At 37.8% G+C, this 22,877-nt stretch overlaps 1 protein-coding gene across 8 annotated transcripts in view; it reads right to left on the reverse strand.

Annotated features, from left to right (window-relative positions):
* NAALADL2 (N-acetylated alpha-linked acidic dipeptidase like 2) overlaps positions 1 to 22,877 on the reverse strand; it is a 504,178-nt gene that overhangs the window by 267,953 nt on the left and 213,348 nt on the right. The window lies entirely within an intron of this gene.

Raw genomic sequence — 22,877 nt, forward strand, 5'->3', positions numbered from 1 at the left:
CTACACTGGTATCATTAATAAAGCCTGAAATAACTAAGCTCTGCAAAAAACCATCTGGATTAGATCTTTCAAGACACCTGTCACTAGCATTAGAGAATTCCAGAAGAAACTTGCTGCTTCACTTGCTGCAGTTGCTGGAAGTGGGTGTCTCCACAGGCAGCCCAACAAGAACAGCCCTGCACAGGACTGCAACAGCTTATAAGCACGTGTTACCCTCTGAGCAATCAATAGTCTTATTTGTTACATATTTCACCTTCTTCCCAGGTTTGCTGTGCAGGTTGAATATGTCTAATTTATGAGTAACAGTAAAATAATTTCTAGCTGTTATTGCAGACGCAGCTCAACTCTTACCAGACTGCATGTAAGATTGGCTTTGTTTCCTAAAGATGTAAAAAAAATTAAAAGGCTTGGTGACTGAAGAAAAATATTGGTTTATAAAGGTGGCAAAACTTCCTCATGACAGGAGACCAAAAGTTTTCTCTGAAAGAAGCATCTCTAAGGCTTCCTGTAACATGTCTACATGCTACTGCAAACGGTGCAAAGGCCACTTCAAGATGTCACATCTGCCACCACAAATGGCTGTATGCCCTTTCCCCTCTCCACCCAATTAAACGCTTCTATTATGTAGAATTTTCACCAAAATTATGGATGAAACAGTCTTTTTTTTTTTTGTCTTTAATAAAAAAATTGTGAATAGCAGCTAAACAACATTTAGGAAGGAGCGATGCATTTAGATGGTTAATGAAATATGCATTTGCCTCACAAAAAAACCCCAAAAAACAATTGCAGCGGAGTCAAAAATACTTTACCTCAAGGCATAATACAACCATTAACTGAGCCATAATGATTGACTGTGAATTCTTACAGTATGCTCTGATGCACTTGGCATTGGCACGGAACAGGAGGCAGTAAACTAATTCAATTACATGCCTGATCTGTGAAGTTTATTGATCTTCAAAAGTGGGGCTAACTTGCACAGTCTTAACTGTGAAAGTTAAGATGATACTGAAAATGCCTACTGTTTATCTTCTTGCTTTTTAGTTGTTGTTTCTAATTAAAAGTTTTAAAGGTGGCTAAACTGGAGTCCGTAACTTTTTATTATTATTTGGCATAGCTATGAAGCACGTGTTTCAGATTTCATCCCTAATTCTGTATTTTCTTCATTTTTCACATTAAAAAGTACAATATTTAATATTGACCTAATCTAACCCTGCATTATATTTTAAGCTTTAAGATTTTTACCCAATCTTTGTCTGAATTCAGAACATTCTTTAAGCGTGAAACAATTTTAAAACTGGCTTCAGGAGAACTTGCTCTGCTGTCTCACCCTCAGAACCCACCTTCCATAACTGATATAGAAATTACAGGTATAATAAGTACTGCTGTCATGTTTCTCTTAGATGTAATGCCAAGATTAATGCTTATTGAGCAGAATTTACCATGTAAATCCAATATATTGTTGCTGTTGAAAACATAAATTCACATTTTCTCAAATGCCGTATTTTGCATCATCAATGTGATATAAGTATGAAGTATTATGAGTATATAAGCAGGCAAAAATATTGTTAGCACTTGGAAAACTTCATTTTTATTCACTAGTGTTTGAGGGGTTTTTTTCTGGGTTTTTTTCTGTTTTTTTTTCCCGCCCCACAGAAGACCACAGCAAATCAAGATGTCTGCTGTGACATATTCTAGCCACTGCATTTCTTACTGCTGACAAAAGGGTTTGGGTTTGGTTTTTTTCCCCTATTTGAAGTAGCAGCATTATAGTCCATCTTCATAGATTTTATAAGGATGTTGATTCGAGTTTAATGAGCATCAGAAAGCATCTGGCAATTATACCCCTGAGGGAGGCTAACTGATAAATTAGCAGACCCGCTGCAGCAAGGCTGGCAAAATCTCATCTTTAAAAACAGCTCTCAAATACTCTCTGGCACACATGAAAAAGTTTACAGAGAAGCAACTCATTTTATTTTGAAAAACATTAGTAATACAGTAACTGCCATCCTAGAACGAAAACCCTGCACAGTTCTGGTTCTTTTCTAAACCAGATTTTCCAAGTTGCACAGCTCCTCATATGGGTATGTAGATGTCCAGCAGGAAAGTCAGGATCACAAGTAATGATAAAACTTATCTACATGAAGTATCAAGTTCATAAAGTGTATCTGATAATACTCCAAGGCTTTAACACCTTGGCTACAGTGAAGAAGCAAAGCTCAAAACAACCCAACCACTAAACTGAAGAACGGTCTCACAGACCAACAGCTTCAGATCCACATACTCAGTGGTCTGTCCAGGGAAACGGGAATTACAGCCAAGAGAGCCAAAGCAGTTCACTAGTCAGGTCAGTGCTGTACTGCTCTATTCTGATGTTTTCTGCACAACAGAAAGAACATTTCAAACATTACGTCAGATATTAAGAACAGATTTAAGAAGAAAGCAAAAAGGATTTGGAGAAATATGTATCTGAATCGTGCTGCCACAACCAAGTTTCCACCCTAATCAAATGGACCCGTAACTCACAGGACCACGTTATGAACAAAGTTGTGAGATCATCCACTTTTAGAAGTGTAACTTATCTGCCATTATTACAATATGGATGTATAATAATGTATAAACATGCAAATCATTTCAGGTCTGAAATAGTGCATTATTTCCAAATAAGTCAGAACAAGCATTATGCACAGAGTGCCAATGTAGAAGCTTAGCAAACGTTGGTTTTATTATGGAGAGTAGTAAGAATGGGCCACCACACTTTCCAGGAGAAAAAGCTGGTAGAGAATGCCAGCAACGGACTGGGGCAAGAAAACTGTCACAGGAGCGTGTTGACATGTCAGCTAGCAAGATGGCATGGGAATTCACCTGGTTAGACGCAGTTATAAAATCAAAATGTTCTGAGAGATGTAGAAATGACCCAAGTTTTTGTCCAGGGTTAAGTGATGCAGTTATATGAGGGCAACTGAGAGACATCTGAAACTAAAAATTGACCTAGTATACTGCCTAAGAACAGTTCAAAGACAAGGTGCTCAACAAATAAAAAAAGAGAATAAAACTAAACAGACCTTTTCATCCAGCAGCAGTAAAACTAGAGGGCAGAAAATGATGTTAAATCGCTTAAGCTTGTTGCCTCAACAAACCATATCAGAAAGTTACAAAATATGTGTCTCATGGTAACCATTCCTATGCAACACATCGCAAAAATAATAAAGCGCTTGCACGAAAGCCAAGTTGAACCCACATAATGACTCACCCTGGGAGACTCGGGCACTGGCGTTGTGCGGAGGAGGAAACAATTACGTGAGAAATGCAAAGCCTCTAGAACGTAAAACCATGTATAGGCACTACAGTGGAAAAGCAAGAAACCACAGAGGGCTTGGAGCACTGCTTAGGTTGTAAAGCAGGTAAAAAGCCATCTTACCTAAAATACAAGCATCATGCCAGAAGATGAGGGGCATTGCATTCGTTTAGAGATTGTCCAGCCCAGTCAGCGCCTCACTGCATTCACCTGGCAGTAAGTGCAGCCTAAAATGTCAATGTAAACCGAGGACAAAAGCAAGTTAAAAAGTACAGACGTCTGGACAGCGTAAGAAGTGGATTTTAGAAATAACTAAATGATGACCTGTTTGTGATTTCACTTTCCTCTTGACCGCCTGAGCACTTGCAGAGCTACATAGATAGGAAAACTGGTGAGTTTGAAAAATATTAACACACTTCTAAGTAACCTCAGACAAAGGATATTGATACTCAAAGAACACTAATTTCTAGTAAGATATGATTCAACTTATGTTTTAAAGAAAAAGAGCACCATTTTCTAATGCTGGAGAAACATATAATATAAAATGGTTCTTAGTACTAATTTCAGATCTAGACTGTGCAGAATAAGGCATTAGGATAACTTTATGGTACTTACATTCTTAGCTTGGGACTCTTACTCATATTTGGTCCCACTTACTCAAATTCTTTTCATATCTATCATATGCGTCTGTAAGATAAAAAAATGCCCTTATCCTAGATAGTGCAAAGACCTTAAAGTAATCTTAAAATACATTTGATTTCACTCCTATAGACCAAGGGAGAAGGCAGATTTATCTAGTGCCTGCAGTTTGTTCCTAGCCACATTACAAACTTGTGTTGTCTAAGAAATTTTTAAATGTTATTACTGCAAACATAAGCTTTGAAAAAAAAAATGTTAAAACATTACTGTGCATCAGACTACACTTGAAAAATTTCACAAGATGCTCATTTCCACTTGTGCAGATGTCCAAATACAAAGCTTTAGGATGAAAAATTAGTATTTACTGTAAACAAATCAAGAAGCAACATTTTTTTCCAGTTTCAATGAAAGGTCGCTCTTATAAAAATGAATGTTAAATCCTGATATTAAGTTGGCCAATTAAATTGAAATTTCCAGAATTACTCAATTAATAGAGTTTAAATTTCTCTCTTAGTAGAGATTCCAATATTTACCCTATAATGCCTCTGTAAATACATAAATTCCTCACAACTCAGCTGTCTTGTTCCTTCCAATAATAGTATGCCTGAAAATGACTCTCAGGGAGTTTGAAACACAACCAACTAAACCAAAAAACTCCAAACCCAAATCAAAGCAAAGCCAAAACTCTAACAGCTGAGATGAACAGAGCTAAGACACCTCCCTTGCACTAGAACAACTTCCAACACATATTTATGAGGGGCTCTAGGGCACAGTGTGAAACGTATTTTGGCAGCAATCACAACTGCAATGGAACTGGTACTCTGAAGAAACAAAACATTTTGCGTTTACAGTCTCTTTGCTCTTCTTTAACCTTCAAGCTGGTTAAAAAAAACAAGATATTTTTTAATCTGCATATTGCATGCTATCAACTAGCACATCTCCAAAGCTGAGAAAACATATGCTGTCAGCAAAGAACAAAATGATCTCTTTGATTTTAATACCTGTGATAGTAGCATGATAATAACTACGTGTGACAACTTCTCCCTACTCTCAAAATAATTACGGCTCTCTAGAATTCAACATCTGTGTTACCAGATGTTACTGTCAACCACGTAAGCAAAAGCACTGCAGAAACCTGGCCAGCCTCCAGAGTTTTTGTCTCAATACCTCAGCAGATGCAGGTGGTTTTCAGTAGTCCAATATTTGAAGCACCAAGCCATGCAAATCCACTTATGCAAACAAGAAAACAGCATCAGCAAATAATGCATCATACCCAAAGAAGTTCAGTGTAGTATGAGACTGACATTTCTGCCAGCCTATTGAGAACTCAGATCAGCTTTAGCATGCCTGATACAAAAAATAGTAACGTCAAACATGTATCTGAAACCCCCTTTCCATTAAGTCATTCCAACTACAATGTTCATTTTCATACAGACATAGCATGTGCCAGCTGGATGACACATGAGCTATTAAAAAACAGCCATGCACGGTAGATTTTTAACATATTATATCAAACCCTAAATCATTCACTCTTCGGACATAACTTGTAACTTAGCACCAAACTCCTTGCCTGAATAAGATGATTTACATACAGTGTAGCTTTTATGGAAGATTTTTTTTCCTTCCGTCTACATACTTCTAAACTCCTGCGATCTGAAATCAAATTATCTTCAACAGGGAAGCAATCCAAACTCTAGCTGAACTTTCTAAGTGAAAATAAACATATTTAAAATTGAATTAACTATAGCCAAAGGGTAACAATCATTCAAAACTGTGTCTGAAGCACTTCGGATGCAGAACCTTTTGATGTAGCACTCCTTAACTTATTAAACCAACAGGTTTAATACAAAACTAAATAAGAACAAATATCTTTCTACTGACTCCATCACCCACAGATAGACAAAGTGGAGCCTGCCCTGCCCTGTTTGGCTGCACCAGCTTTTGTTTCTCAGGTCAGCATGGCATACTCCTTTCCCAGAAAAGGTGCATTACATTCCGGAGGGCAACCCTGGCTGCTGCAGCATCTCTGCCTGTCATCCCTCCCAGCCCTGCTCTCCTGCCATTGAAGAGGTTGAAAGGTCCAGCTCCTCTCTTCCTTCCTAATAACACACAGTGGATCCCCAGGGGTGTTAAAGCATTTTGGGAGCCACTTGACTAACACAGTGACAGGCACATAGAAGGACATTGCTACAAATACAGAAGCACTTTTCCTAACAGTTGCCCCAAAGCAATTTACACAATCAGCAAACAAAGTCCAAGGTGCTTATGCCATTTGTTTTTAAGGAGGTGTGTGCAGGAGGCTTAATGTATATGTGAAATACTAATAATAACAGAATCCATCTCCTAGATCTTAGCAAAGCTGTGCAGCCAGAGACATAAAGCAAAGCAGGTTTTGTAGCCAAGGAGTGCATCCAGTATTGGTACTTGGACAGGAATCTCTAAAGGGTAGCGAATATGTATCAGCCTAAGCACTCAGATACATAATTATGTCAGAAATCATTAGAGCCTTTATGACAGCAGGACTGCAGCTCTACAACACTAGAAGTCAAGGTTTCCACTACAAAACGTTTTTCATGCATGTAAAAATTAGCTGTCAGAATTATTTCTAGGATCTTATATGTCTTATAAGCTCTTCACCTTCAAGCAAATTAAACTGAAGTGCCCAATCATTTTTAAATGGCCTAAGTAGTAAGTTTCAGGGGGTTTGCAGTCTCTGATACAATTATGAATATTCAGCATTTAACTTAAACAGTTAAGGTTTCATTAGCAACAGTAGCTTCACTCTCCCTCCAAATCTGTGCTTACAATTTTCTCATTTTAAACAATTATGGCTAAGTGTGCATCCAAAATGTAAGTAGCATAAGCTACACTTAACAGACATTAATTTTAGGAAAACAAAGGCAATGTTATTACTGGTTATCAGCATTTTAGTAACAAAAACAGAGGAATCTGAGATCAAGAGTCCAGAACCCTGGACACTGTACATACAGCTAATAAAAGCATCAACCATCCCAAAGACTTTCCAGCCTACATAATGGAAAAACTAGATTTTTAAAATCCATACTTTTATGGTCATAGTTATTTTTGTCCTATGCACAGAAGTATTTCTTTTAAAAGAATGCAAAAAACAAGCGCATATCAATGTTAAAAGCAACCTAATTTGATGTTCCTGGGACCTGTCTCAAAAATATGTATAGCCATGACTAAATTTTTTAATCTTATTTTTTATTAATATTATTTATTAGGTTTAAAAAAAATCCCAATGTATTCCTATTGCTTAGGCTTGCCAAGACATGCTAGACATCTCACCTAAAAAAAAAAAAAAAAAAAAAAAAGGGGGGGGGGGCAACAAAACAAAAAAACCCAACCCATACAACCAAAACCAAATAAACAAAAAATTAAAATGGTGACACTGTTAACCATAAATAATTAAAATTAAAATGAATTACTGAACTCAGTTACATGACTGTAAATTCAGCAGACATCTGGGAAATTCAGAAAAATAAGTGCATACTAATAAACCTGAAACTGCAATCAAGAAAAAATGTTTAAATCTACTTTGAAAGAGGGCTAAGTTAAAATCATGCTACTTAGTTATATATTTAGACCATCTCAAAGGTAGCTGCAAACTGTGGTGACTACCTTTCAGTAACAAAACCAAAGGAAAGTATTTCAGGAACATTTAAAAATAATATAATTTGCCTTAGCTAATCACATGGCTTTCTACTAATCTCAGAACCACAGCTCCATTTTCATGATCTTCAGTATATTGCTTAAAATGATACTTCAAATACATTTTAATTCATAATTCATCTTTATTATGCTTTTAAATTTATTTCTATTCATAAGTGGAACCATAGCAATTTAAAATCCCACATATACTGAATCCATATTTAGTCGACAACTCCCTTTTGCTTAGATCTGATGATAAAAAGAAGATGAAAAAAAAATTCTTCATGATATACAGGGAAAAAGAATACAGTAAAATATTTTATTTTTTCTTTAAAGAAGGGTCCAGACAGCACAAACTCACACTTTTCTGATTCCCAGTGCATAGTAAATGCTCATGAAACAATTCACACCTGTCTTTTTGTGAAGTTGGTGTGGTTTTGTTTGGATTTTTTGGTTTGCTTTTTTTTTTTTTTTTTTTTTTTTGGGGGGGGGGGGGTTGTTTGTTGTTTCATTTTGTTTTGATAAAGGACAAACAAATAAAGGTAATTGATGGAACCAAAACATTCTCATAGAATGCATAGTCTGAAAGGAATGCAAGCAGAATACTGGCAAGGAGCCTTTCCTCTCTTCACTCAACTTTCATTTTCCAGAAATAATTAAGCCTCCTCTGAAAAAATAAAACTTTCAACTACAAAGATAACTATTTGGTGAAGCTGTACTTTTAACATTTCAATGCTTTCAAAGCTGTTAAAATATTATATTTCCAGTAGGTCTGAAACTCTTTTGGTAAACAGGGAAAAACAATTGAAAACTTTGTTATATTGCATTCAAGATTAAATAAGGACTTCTCCATGGAGCTTTCCTCCATTAAATATAAACACAGCCATATAATTACCTGTAAGCAAATACTCACTTTAATTTTCCATCTCTAGCAGAATATGGTCTCTTTCAACTTTAGTGCTCAAATAATACTGTAAGTAAAAATCATTTGATTTTACTGTGGATGCTCAACTATTTCCAGGGCAATTTAAATACAGCCTCAAAAATAAGCTAACAGAGATTGATTATCTCCCTCCAAGATACAATAATGATGAACAAATCGTGAATACATTCTAATGTTTCTATGATTTGAAACATCAGTGAGGGCAAAGAAAAATAAGAGCTTTTCTGGCAAATTTTAATAGCATTTGCAATTGAAAGAGAAGTTAATATGTTGTTTGCAATGTAAAAAGGCAAAAAGATGCATCTTCTAGCTGGAGGTGCCTAGAAAAGAACGCTAATTTTCCATTACTATCAAGTCATCTGTTTAAAGGATTACAACCAGACAGTACCACAACATGCTTTTGTTGCTTCTGCAATAGCAGCCCTATCATTCTCACTAAGGTCACGCTTTTTCTTTGAAGTTATCTTTTTACTGGTTTTATGATACACTACTTACATGCCTTATCATGTAAATACTAGTCCGGCATAAGAAACTAGGAAACTATTTGCATATGATCACAATAAGCCTTATGACAATAATTACCTACCTTCTCTGTACAAAATTACTTCCCTTCCATTCTAGAAAAAGTAACAACTTTTCCTCTGGGGACATGTGTCTTAGATTACTGGTGGAATAACACAATCCCATCCCAAAGTCGCTCTTCATTACTGGCATAACAGCACATAACAAATACTTAAGACTCATCTTTAGGTAAATCTGTTTTCTATCTCTGTGCACTAAGCATCACATAACACAGCCAGTGACCAGTGTTTAACATACAACAAGTAACAGGTGAAAATGTCTTTATGCACCAAAAAAATCAGTATATAACCTAATCATAAAGTTCATTCATTTTGGGTAGACCGGATTATTCAGTAACCTCAATTCAAACACAATTATGCTAAATTATTTGGAGGGTAAAATACCTGAGTATGCAAATAAATTTATCAGCCTATGCTAAAAGGTGCTGCAGAGATGTCAGCTGCTTTTAGCCAAGATGAAGCAAACAGAACCGGATCTCAAAGAGAACCACCTGTTTTGGAGAGACTAACCACCCATGCGTGAAGACGGCTCAGATGAAGCCCCCCAGAAGCAAGAGGACACTGGTGGCATCGCGCCCGTAGCCGGGAGCAGCATGCCCAGCTCAGCTGGGGCGCTCTGAAAGGACCTAGCCATTTCCCCAAGGCGGTTCAGGAAAGCTAACCGTGGAAAAGCAGCCAAGCAGCAAGATGTTTAGATTTGGTACACACAAATCTGAAGTCTTGCTAGAAAATAATTGCCACCACCCCAAATTTCTCTGGGAAATAACCAGTTCTGAAGACGCCAGGGAGGCAGCGTGCCCAGGGAGGAGCCTGCTGCAAACCGACCATGCCAGCTCTGCTCCAGAGCTCTGAACTGCAGCCAGAGCGGCTGCACGTATGTACAGACGAGGCCCGTTACACTCTATTTATTAAACACCTTTCTCAGCACCTCGCCAGGGCACTGGGACAGCCTTTTGTGCATGTACAAGACAACCCTGTGATCCTCCTCCCACGCCTGTCGCAGTGCCCTGCATGGGCACTGCCCTCCCACCCGCCCTGGGGCTCTTCCTTGGCCAGGCAGGCACAGCATGAAGCAGGAAGGTCCCTGAAGAGTTTCTCGCTCACCTGAGGCCCCTGTATAGGATAATTTCATCTTTAATGTCAGTCTTAATTATGTTAACTACGGGAAAAGGATCGAATCCTACCGCCAGCATTTAATCCTGGGTATGACTCATCCTGATCCAATTACCTTTTTCCCAAACAGCGAGACCTTTTTAACTTCAAGAAGTACTAAGTCAGGAGAAAATGAGAGAGACGGAAGAGAGACCTAAACCTCTGTGAGCCTTGCTCTTCCTCGGGGAGCTGCTGATCATTGCTGCTGCTGCAATCTGTACAAAAGTTCTGCAGCAGCAACGCCGGCAAAACTGTAAAACGAGAGTTAGATTAATCCAGCCAGGATGCGACAAAAGCATGTAAAACCAATTTCCAAATCCGTAAGACTAAAGTAGGATTTAATTTATTTAGCTTTGTATTTCTAAAATAATACCAAATGATTCTTGTTTTAACAGTCTGGGATTTAAAAAAAAAAAAAGAAAATTAAGTTTTTCTAGTGGAGAGCTGCAAATCCCTGATAATGCCTGGCCGCCTCACAGTGCTATAAACAGCCCCGCGACAGCACCCGGCTCCATCTCAGCTCTTGCCACCATCACAGCCCACATCCTCTGCTATAGTTAATTTTATTAATCAAAACAGAATATTAATATCAAACCCTCTCAGGCACCTTAGCTAAAACAGCACAATAATACAGGTAAAGAAGCAGTAACCAGAAATTCAGGAGTTTAATTCTAGCATCCTCTACAAAATGAAATTATCACAGCCTTTTTTTAGAAGCCCAGTGATGAACATCTGCAGAGCGCGTTCTCCTTGGCCATAGCTGACAAGAGACAGAGGCCATCAGCACAGGCTTGAGCCTCTGAAGTGTATTTTAAGAAGTGCTTTCTTCTCTGCCAGAAACCCACATGAAGGCAGAGTGGGATGGTGAGCAGAATAGGGCCACACTGCCACCAGGACGGTCGACTAGAGTGCATTCTTTTCAATCTACTTTGAAGATTTTTCTTACTTTACTTGCTAGTTTACCTGACCCACAATGTAACAAGATGCAGCACACGCTGCATTAACACAGTCATTCATTAAAAAGATTTTTTTACAAGTGCTGCAGAACACATATAGAAATCGCTTCTTGTGTTCCTCCAGCTGTCATCTCCTGCTCTAGGTAATCAGAGGTACAGACACCAGAACGTGCAGGCTATAAGCCAATTCTCAGTTCATAGATGCCAACTGTAATTTTAAAGTGTGGTCAAAAATTAAGAGTTAAATTTATTGGTTTGTGGTTGTTGGGGTTTTTGGGGTTTTTTGGGGTTTTTCTTTAATATATAATTCTATCAAAAAAAAAATCCACCCCTTTGATGAATCCTAAAATGGCAATCCATATATATATTCTGGTTTTATATCTGAAGGCATGAAAATTTTTCATACTGTCCTTGCACTACAGTTAGGAAAAATAAAGAACAGCGCTAACTTCTAAGGAACTCATTCCACATCCAAAGGCTATTGGTTTTCAAACTTGCACCCCAAAATGTTTTCTGTATATCTAACAAATTAGACTGATCACAGTCTGCTCAATAAAATCCTTGAAAAGATGATGAAACACAGAGATTGGAAAAAACATTAGAAAGAAACCACTAAATCATCTCACCTCACCTCTTCTGTACCACAGATGCATTTTGCAGATGCATTTTGCCTTGTGTTGAACACTGTAACAACAGTTTGGCTAAAGAACATTCAACAACATAGCAAAGTCTTAATGAAATGTTCTATTCATCACCTTCTCTGTACTGTACACTTTTTATTTAATGCTTGATCTTCAAGCCATTGGTTCTAGTTCTATTTCTTTACCCACACCAGACTAAGAACCCCTGGTATCTATTCTCACGTGGAAATATTTCTGCACTGTGATTGACTAACTTAATTTTTTATTTTATATAATAGTTATTTCAATACAAATGAGTTGTAACCCCACCACCCATCACCCCCAACCTGTATTTACTTCTCACCAAATGCTAAACAAGTCCCTGCGTTAGGCGTTGAGGCCCATCCTCCGGTGCAGACCTGTGCCCTTAATAACCCTCTGGGCATACATAACACAGGGCAGCGTTCTGTTTCAAAGGAACTGTGAATACGAGAAATACTTCTGGCCTTGGAATTAGAACAGCAAACGTTTTTTTAGCCCTGATCACAGACAGCAGTGGTATTGAGCACTAGAATATGACTGTTTTGAGTAGTGTAGTATAAATGACAGAACTTCAGCCACTATAGAATATTAGATCTATGTGCTCACGTATGGACAAAACCCCATATATGAATGAATAGACAGCTATTAAATACATGTATTTCTGTCTACAGGACACAGTCTTTATAAAATATATTTTTATTTAAAAAAAATAATCCACAAGAACAAAAGGAATACCTGTATTAACATCCAAAACACAATGACTTATCTCTCTTTTTAGCATGTAGACGGAATTATTTAGAAACTAAATCCCCTACAGGGTCTCTGCTAGGATTCTGAGGAACTATGCTGACTTAACTTTTTTTGTCACAGGGTCTAATTTTCTTTAATAGTTTCTAGAAATATTATCAAAGAAAAACAAGCATGATAATACAGAAAGAAAGCCATTTGTTATTTTTTAAGTACCTATTTGCACTGCTAGCAACACAGCAGCAGGTTCCATTTGCCTTGCACTAAGCATACCGTGAATAATTCAGTTTCTTGCTTTGTTCCCTAAATAGTTGACAGGGAATGGAAACTTTATTCATGACCGTATGGCCTTTTTCTAAGCTTGTCTATTTATTTAATAATGCATATCACAGAGCCATCACCTAGGTTGGCATTTATTAAAAATAAAAGCGTTTGATAACTATTACTAACAAATGGCCATGAAACAAGCAACTTCACAGAGCTACCACCTTTTGCTCGCAAATAGCACTCAACCAGCTATTTAAATAATTAAATGCTCTCAATCTGCACCGCATCAGCCTTGGCTCACATGGCCTTCAACAGGAAACAGATTCCAGAACCGCTGGGAACATGTTCCAGCCTCGGCCACAATCATAACTGTAAATATCTGAGCTCTCTGCTAAACCACAGCTGCCCTGCTGGAACAAAGAAAACAATTTCCATCAAAGGCATACTGACATTTTCATGGACAACTCCTCCATTTGTTAACTATCATTTCTTCTTCCTGCTGCCTCCCTTCTTCAGGTTTTGGAGAAGTCCTGGGCTTCTCCAGTCTACAGGCTCCAGTTCCCGACTTCAGCAGAAGCAAAATGCATTGTTGCCTAGAGCATAACATCAATATTGGATAGTTGAGCCAAAGTCACATACCTCAAAACTCTGGTCATTTGGTTAATTCTGTATTATATAGGAGGATTACTACACCAGCCTTCGGCCTTATCCTAACTTCCAAAGGAAAGAGATCCCAAATTATTTCCTTTCTCTAGACCCAGATCTCAGCAAAAACACTACCATTCATACAAACTCCCCTCTGAAGAGCTTTCTGAAATTTGCTGGAGAGAAGTCAATCTTTCATAGAGTCCTAACCCCCATGGCAAGCAACGTTTTCCCACCCAACCCACTTAACTTGCCTGCTGGCTGCTGAAGTTTGAGCACTCGTTAAAAAAAGGTAAAATGAACAAAACCCTCAAAAGTTATCTCCTCACTTCTGTTATCTTCTCCATTCTATTAAATAACCAACTTTCAAAAAAGATAAACAAAGAAATTAAGTTGTTTTTGAGGACCAGACATCGCTTTGGCAGGAAATGTCATGTCACACAAAACCCTCCCCAAACAGAAATAAAAATCCTGCAGTTTCCAAGAAATAAGATTTCCAAACTATTTTACTTGTGAGCCATTTGAACACTTGTTTTGATTGTGACATTTTGATTCACTTTTCAATTTGTATATTTTACTGGAAGAAAAACATAACGGATAGAGAAAATTCCATCTAACTTGAAAAAGACAGCCTTTTCACCCTTGAAAAAATATAAAATAAGCAGAGTATGAGTCAGTATTTTAACTTGGACAGGAACTAGTTCTTCAGGAAATCATTTGTATGTAAATTTGTGTCCATTACATGTGTTCAAGGGAAAGACCAGCTTATATGAAGGATGAGAATTCTCACGTGTTTAAAGATTACCTGTTATTGAGACTGAATAAAACTCGGACATACATACAGATCTCCTGGTTTATTTAACTTCTTGTCCATAAACAGTACCCTAGAAATTCAAAAAGGCCAACCAACTTGTTTAATTTTGAAAGTCTCACACTGTGCAAGTTTCAATACGACTGGCAAAAGCCCTAACTGTTCAATATATTTCATATTTGTTTCGGTGTGGCAGCTACTACACTTCAGAAACTCATCACCTTTCAAAGAGAATTGAACTGAGAATAGAAGCCCCTTAATGCAAGACTACAGTAGAAGACTATTATTAAAATTGATTATTATTCAGGCAATATCAATTTCATTATCCCTGATCGATTCCTAGCAATGCTCCTTAGTATCCTTCAGTTACAAATGCTGCCTGAACAGTAAGTTAATACTGCACAACAAATTGCAGTCCTGCTTCTCCCAGTAAATTCGGTAACAGTCTGACTTATTAGCAGGCTTCTAGTAAATAGCTGTCATAGGTGCTGACTGTAGGGAACTGGATGTCAAAGCACCACCAAAGAGGGCTGAGAAAACTCTTTCCCCTGGAGGCTTTGTTAATTTGATTTATGTGTACAGGCAGGAAACTAATTGCTAATTGTTGCGGTGCATACCATGGAATTGCAGCACTCCACTCAAACACCATATCTCAAGAGTACCAATAGACCAGTTTTACACACTGCTGATGAGAGATGCATCCTAAACAGGAATTTCCCAGTGTTCGGTGCTTAAGAAATTTTACCAGCTAACTCTTTGCAATGCCCTGTGCCACCATCTCCTCTGAGAAAACAGCCATTCTCTGAGCATACTGTATCGCTGAGAAGTTGAGAGCCAATACAGTTAACTCAGCAGGAGCAAACTCCTGCAGTTGTTCAGGCAATTAGTAGATAGTCAGTATACCTAGTGCCACTAATTAAATTGTTAAGGGGTTTTGTTGTGGAAGGTTTGTTTCTTAGTACCTTTATAAGTATGTCCCTGGGACCACTAGCCAAAATTGCTGATTCTCCTTGTATTGACTTGTAAGGACTGGACAGTGAAGGACAACTTTGTCCAATTTCTGTGTCCTTTGGTATTTCCCATTGGAAGCAATTGGCCTAAAATGAAAGATGGTTATCATCTCAGCAGGCCATTTGTTTTTTGTTTTTGTTTTTTCCCTTCAGATGCTTTCTGTTAGAAGAAATATGGTTTGGGTACATCTATAAAACTGATGGATGGCAACGTAAATAAGTCTTTTGCCTTTAAATACTGCCTTTTAGCCAGCATTAGTGTCAGTATTGCTCAGAAATGCCTCGTCAAGTATTTCTTTTTCAGGTAAAGTATGGGGCCTCCCACTCACCAAAAGTTCTTTAGGAGGTATGGATTTTAAAAATACTTAGAAATTTTGCCATTTCTTCCAGTCTGTCATGCTGAAACAGAAAGAATCCCCTGAAAATGTGAGTTTTCCAAACAGCACCGAACATCAGCAAAGGAGAGAGCAAGACATCCTGGGGGCAGCCAGCAAACAGGAAGAATTAAGGCGTCATCAGTCCTCCCTCATCCCTCTGTTACCCCACGCAGACAGGAGTGAAGTATGCTAGACCCTTATAAAGCAAATTACCCTCTCAACCGTGCTGGCACAGCTCATTTCAACATTTATGAGGAAAAGTAGTACTTGTCACCAATCAAAATTGCTGCTCTGATTGGGACTAAATTGCCCCCCACTTTTCAGCAGTCAGGGTAAATAGGCAGATAGCTAACAGCCATGGAAATTGGTTGTCTCTCTAAATGCTAACCACACTTCAGTGATGAGTGTGAGGCAATTTCAGCACGGGAATCTTTAATTTTTAAGTAAGTTAGATTATGCAATCCAAAAATACATGATCAGAGCAAAATTCATTTACACTCTACAGTCTGTCAAAAGCTAGTGTTACTTTTTCTTAGCAAACACAAGGTGCTGTACCAGCACAGAGGTGTTGTGTAGGAAAGCACTCCAATGGGACAAGTTCAGGTGTCAGGTTGTGTTCCACCTAATGCAGAAAAAGACTGTCACCCTCAGTCCTTTGCGCCCCATGTAACCTCTCAGCAGTACTGAGCTGTCCCTCATATTCCCCACTCAAATTTCCACCCTGAGCCTGTGAATGTTGCACTGACGCAGAATCATCCAGAAAATGTACCACAAAAAAAGGCAGATTTATGTAAAAACAACAAACTGAAAAAAAAAAAAAAAAAAAAAAAACAAACAAACCCACAAACCACCAACTAAAACCTAATCTTCAAAGATTCCGAGTTAGCTTATCTATACATTTCATTTTGCTGTTCCACAAAATACACTTCCTGGAATGGTATGTTTGTAAGAAAACACTCAAAAGCCTTATTCTCAGTTTTCACACTGATGACATAGGAAGTCCACCCACGATATTACAGAGAAGACACAATTTCTCCTGCTTCTCTTCTACTGAAAGAAAATTTCAGAGGTCTGGCAATCTCTCTTTTATTTTACCTTGCAGACTAAACTACTTTTTTTGTCTTTACGAAGTTTCTCAACCACTAAGTTTGCCCAGTTGTGATTTTCTTTCTATTTTCCCTAGCACAGAACTGTATGCTATTTTTGAGAAAGGAGCACTAAGACTAAAGCCATTTACGTGGGCTTTGACAGATAAGGAAATTTATCAAGGGACTCGTTATTTATTATGCCGATATGGAATAATACAGCTTATTGGATCTAATTCGTTACTATATCACACTGGTGTATTGCTTAGAAAAAATATTTTAAAGCAACACTGTGTACTTCATTTACAAAGGACACAGTTATAATACAAAAATCAGATGTCACTGTAAATTATTTCCCAAATCAAATATCTAAAGATCGATATATTTTTATGGTTACCATTAAAAAAATAATCAACTGAGAGGAGAAATCATTCTCAGATAACCACATTTTGAACTTCAAATGTGAAACATGTCCTTTCAATGTTAAGTAAACCATAAGCAGAGACATTTCTTCAAAAAGGAACAGGAATTTTATAAGCATGTACTGTAACTGACCCTAACAGAAACAAACTTACACCTCCTTGTCAAGCATTATATCAATATAATGCTTCCTTCTTTCACCTGCAGAAAAACAAATGAAACAGCTATGTTTGCCAAATAATAAAAAAAAAAACAAACCAAACAAAAAGCTAAATTGAATGAAACTAAAGAAAACTATAAACCAGACATGCCTTTCTACTAGCACCTCTGAAATACGAATATAACAATTTTGGGGCGTTAAAAAACCCCAACAATCACACTGATGTAAGTGGGTACCTGAAGCCTACATTTATCAAGTTGCTTTTCCACAGATACCATCCAGGTCATACAGGGCATCTTTCTTCCACAAAAGACATCTCCCCATGTTGTCAGAACCATTCTTTGCTGGGGAGGTAGCAGGATGGTAAGTGGGAACTTTCATTTGTAGGATGTTTTTTGTGTCTCCTTTCAGAAGCAGCTTTGTACTTATAAATGCACATTCAGAATTATCGTGTGAATAAAGAGAATCCCAAGTGATTATGCAGTGAGCATGAATGAAATAAATCTAGAGAGTTCACTTAGCTCCCAGTTACCCAGGAACATGCCATCATCCATTTTTAAAGATGTAGTAGGCAGGACTTCAGACTCAGTCTAACAATATTTAATATTTTATTTTTTTTATAGCAATACAATAAATATCTGGGACTGGTTTACAGAAGGGAATAGATGAGTTCCCACCGAGATTTGCTTTTTGCAACGCATTTTTCAACCGTTGGCATGGGAAAAATCAGAATTTGTTTTTGTACAGGGGACACAGACAACCACTCAGATCACAAGTGAGCAGCAGTGTAGGCTGGTGCGCTGCTACCACCAGCCATGTAGATTGCAGCCAGCAGCTATTAATTAACACCAGCTGTTAACAGCAGGGACAAAACAATCTTTCCTAAGGGAAGCAGTCACCAGAGCCCTCCTTTCTCTCCTTATACCCTTCCTTTAGAAGGAGAGGCTCTACTCCTGTCGTGATTTCTTATTTCTGGGACAGCAAAGGTAATTTTGCCAAGCAGTGGCCTGTAAATGTAATTCAGTCCCACTCTCCAGAACTAAATTTTTCTGAGACCTTCTAGGCTCTCTTTGCTTGTCAGGTTGGTGTTGCACAGGCTTTACTTGACAAAACGGTTTGAAGCTCCAAGGTTTGAACAGTACTGATTATAACTGATCAGGGACAAGAAACACTTCAGTATGGTAGTTTCTTCACTTTCAGAATACACAAGTAAAACTCCTTTTCTCACTGCATAGGCACTTTTGTTGCCTTGGCCATGACCACGTAGGAGAGTGCTGCTGTCTTCTCTCCCAAAGCCCTTTGAAGAATTAAGCTTAAGTTATGGATGGCACCAGGCACCAGTGACAAATCAATTCTTGCCAGAGATGGATCTGGGAGATTCTGGAGGTGGTATTACCAGCTGGAGGAAGGAACAGATATGCCTCCAAAGTACAGTTAGTTATATCTAGACGTATTACACAGGGATTTAAACATCCTTATTGCTCAAGGTAAGAAAAATGATAGTGAAAAAAGCATTTGAAAAACAAATTAAAAGTTAAAATGTAGATGCTGCTCTATAGAGTGGACAAAGAGCAAAGCAAAGACTCTTCCACCTGTGCCCCCCCCAGTCTTAATTACAGAAAAAATGTATCCAAGAGGACTGTGAATCTGATAGTAACCGAGACATATGATTTTTGAAAGGGATTACAGAGTAAAGCAGAATAAGACTGCAAGTATTTTGAAAATAATGTAGGAAAGAATTAACTAATCTGACAAATAAAAGTATAGCTAGGTTTTAACATCAACACAACTCCCCATTTTTCTTTACTCTTTCTCAACCTGAATCTTTGTTTATCAGTTTCATTTACAGAAACCCCCAAAATTACACTGTCCTAAAAAATTAAAATAGCCACATTTTTTCCAAACAAATTAGGACTGTTTCATTTTTATCTGGTTTTCAAGTCACAAAATTGAAATCATTTCACAGAAAATTAAAATACCACCTCTCATATTTCCCTTGATGAAATGCTCAGCACTGTTACAACATGGAACACAATACATTTTCTTTAAGAAAAAGATGCCAAATTGGACAGCAGTAGTTAATATAATCTTAGAGGTCTTTCACAAGATTGCATTTCTGCTACTTGTTTTGCTTTCATTGCCTTGTCCCTTTAGAACATTCAACTTAAACCTTTTCTGAAAACATTCACCAAAGTTCAGTTTGCACAAAACTCAAATGTTTACCATTGTAAAATAGAAGCACTTAGCAACATATATGATGACAAAAACCTTGGCAGCTAGTGACAGTAACCTTGAAGTCACTGGCAACTCTCCCTCTAACCATGGTGTTGCAGATTTTTCCCCTTGTCTTCTTCTTGAAGGCTGGGCAACAAAAATCACCCAAAGAGTCAGAGGGGACACTACACAGCACAAATGGCTGTTCAATTAAGGAAAGGAGGGGAAAACAAACAAGCAAACAAAATCAATCCACTTATTATAGACACAAATCTGCTGAATAATTCATTAATGTGGTAATGACCATTGGATAGTTAACCTGCACCTGGCAGATGCACAACAGGATAAAGATACACTTCTCTAGCACCCCCCTTTATACACACAACGAGAAGAAAAATTAAAAAACCCACCATCTGAACTTTCAAAACCACTTAAGCAATATTAGAAATCTGAATTCTATTTTAAGGCATAGCTTGAAAACGTTGATCAAAACCAGGGCTCATTTACCTTTGAGAATTTAACTGTGTTTAGCAGAAGTGTTGGGTGTTTCTGTATTTTTGAAAGTCTGCCTCTTATGATCTTAAGCACTTATTATAAACTTCAGAGACTTCTACATCTAAATGCATTCATCACTTTTGAAAACCAGACTTCTCCTATCCTGACTTTTCCTATTATATTTCAGAGTTGCAGACACACTCCTTGGGGAGCAAGACTGCGGACTCAAAGCACAGACGACTACTCTCCAGCCGTGCCCTCTTGACACGTTCTCTCTAAAAGGGCTTCGAGAGCTCAATCTTCCCATGGAGTCTCAACCTAGCTGTCCTCAGGAGACAGCCTACTTTCAGCCTATAAATTTTACCAGTTTTGTCCATTTGTGTTGCCCTGGTAAGTTCTGCTGGTTGGGGATATAATTTTAAACAGTGCCCCAGGTATTCTGTATCTCAACTTCTACCCAGTCTCTTTTGGAGATGAGATTTATGCCTTTTTCATATCCATCCTGAAGGCTTGTGGGAGCCTTCTAGGTTACAAAACCTAGAACTAAAACCTTTTCATATATCTTCCAAAAGAAAACTGAAGAGAAATTATATTCATGGCACAGATATAACACTACTGGATTCCTATCAGCTCAGTATGCAGAATTATGTCTGTTTTTACCAGTTCTGACTCTGCCCACACTACAGAGCAGGTTCTTACGCTCATAAATATTTATCTGAGCAAATTTAGTATTCACACTCCTAAAATGATAGATTTACTAATTGAACCCTGTTAAAAATATTTGTCCTATTTTTGTCAGCACGTGAAAAGCAGCGTGCAGGGTACGGAGCACATCTGGGTTTTGTGGTGACTCCCCCTTTGGGGTACCTCTGACAATTACAGTTTTGAAACCTGTGAAGTGTCAGCAGTAAAGTGATTCCTGCGTTTTATCAGCAACATTGCAAGCGCTTCCCTGGCAGGGGCAGGGCAAGGTGTTCAAAAAGGCTTATAGAGATAATCTTTACTTTGGTTGTATCATTACTTAGGCAACTTGGACAAGGCCAGTACTTACAGAGGTGCTAAATAGCACTGGATTTTTGCAGCAATGACGTTTTACAGGAAGCAAGGTACGAAGTCGAAGGAACGTAAGCCAACACAGGGACCTTTCTTACCTAACGATTTCTAGTCTATCTGCTGCCAGAAATGCTTAAGTAGACAGTCAGTGCAGGACTGACAACAGCAGCACACAAGCTCTCACCAACAGCCTCCGATAGAGAAGCTGGACAGGAAAACCTGCATCCCCCATTTCAGCAACCTGTGCAGACAAACTCTTGTTATTCCACACGATTCTCCATTCCTAACCCAGATTGGTAGAGAGACTTCATTCAGTTTTCACAGAATCCAGTCCAAATCCCAACAAAATCAACACAAATCCCCTGGTGTACTTCTGCAACCTCTTTAGAAGCCCAGAGGGTCCCAATGCTCAAAGCTTTGTCTGCCTGCAGGAGATTTCATCCCAATAGGATGTTCCCACTCCAGACCTCCAAGCACATTAAGGTGATGTCTGCCTATGTGATATGATTGGCACTGCTGTATCTTTATTATAGATTCTTTTTGTCCAAAGTCCTTTAACAGGACTGTATAGCAAAATCCCTTACCATTATTGCGTCTGATCTAAGTAGTAAGCTAAAAAGATTAAATTAATGTCATTCCCAGTAACATTTAGAAATTGCAAGCTAAGCAGCTGCCACTTACTGCTAGTAACTCAAAGTATATTGAAAGAAGTCTTACAGGAACATGTATTGATTTTGTCAGGTTTGGGCTTTTTTTTTTCCCAAGCAACATATGTTGCGTGTTCTATATTTGTGGGGCTACATCTACGCAGGTTTCATTGCAGTAGCTCTGACTCTTGCCAAACAGATGTTAAGGGAAAGCAACTTAACACAACATGAGATAAAAGCTGTCTCAGATCAAAAGGCTGGGTTAAGAAAAATGTTGTGGGCAATGCAATATACTAAAAGCATTGATTATGAATTTTTATAGAGAATTGATACGTAACTGAACTAATGCTTGACTATATTTGTTGAAATCATGCTATTACATAGAAAAACATTTACCAAATGCTAAGAATTATCTTAATTAAAGGATAGCAACTACATACTTTTTATAAGTTCCAAAGGATTCGTATAACTCTTTTTACCAAAAGTCCAGATTCTCACTAACATCCTAGCAGAGAGCTGAAATAGTTTGAAAATTGACAAAAAGTTATAAAAGGGATGTTTTTAAAGTAGCCTTAGAAATAATAAAAAGGCAAGCAAATCCCAGTCCCCAAACACAAAGTATTGGAGTATTATCCTGAAAATGACTGACTTCTCTGCAATTTTGTGTAATTTACGTAATACCCAACCAGTAGGGTTTAGCTTATTTCAATACTTTCTTCATGACTAAGCCTAATGACAAAATTCACTTCAATTTACTCTGTTAGAAGACAAAGAGGTTAATTTTTTACCATTCAGAATCAACATATTTCATCATCTGTTCACTTTCCCAATTATGAAAATTATTAATATGTACACAGTAGAGTCAGTTCAGCACATAAAACCTGATATGAAATCTTTCATATTTATTTTTTCCCTTGAATTTAGTAATAGTGTTGGCTCAAAACATGGTACTATCTGCCGAAGAATTTTAGGCTTGGTTTTGCAAATGTAATAAAACACATTATGTTAGAAGACTACCATAGTTACTTTCACTGTATTTCTATCAA

The sequence above is a fragment of the Falco peregrinus genome, chromosome 12 (genome assembly GCF_023634155.1).
Source record: "Falco peregrinus isolate bFalPer1 chromosome 12, bFalPer1.pri, whole genome shotgun sequence".
Taxonomy (NCBI): Eukaryota; Metazoa; Chordata; class Aves; order Falconiformes; family Falconidae; genus Falco; species Falco peregrinus.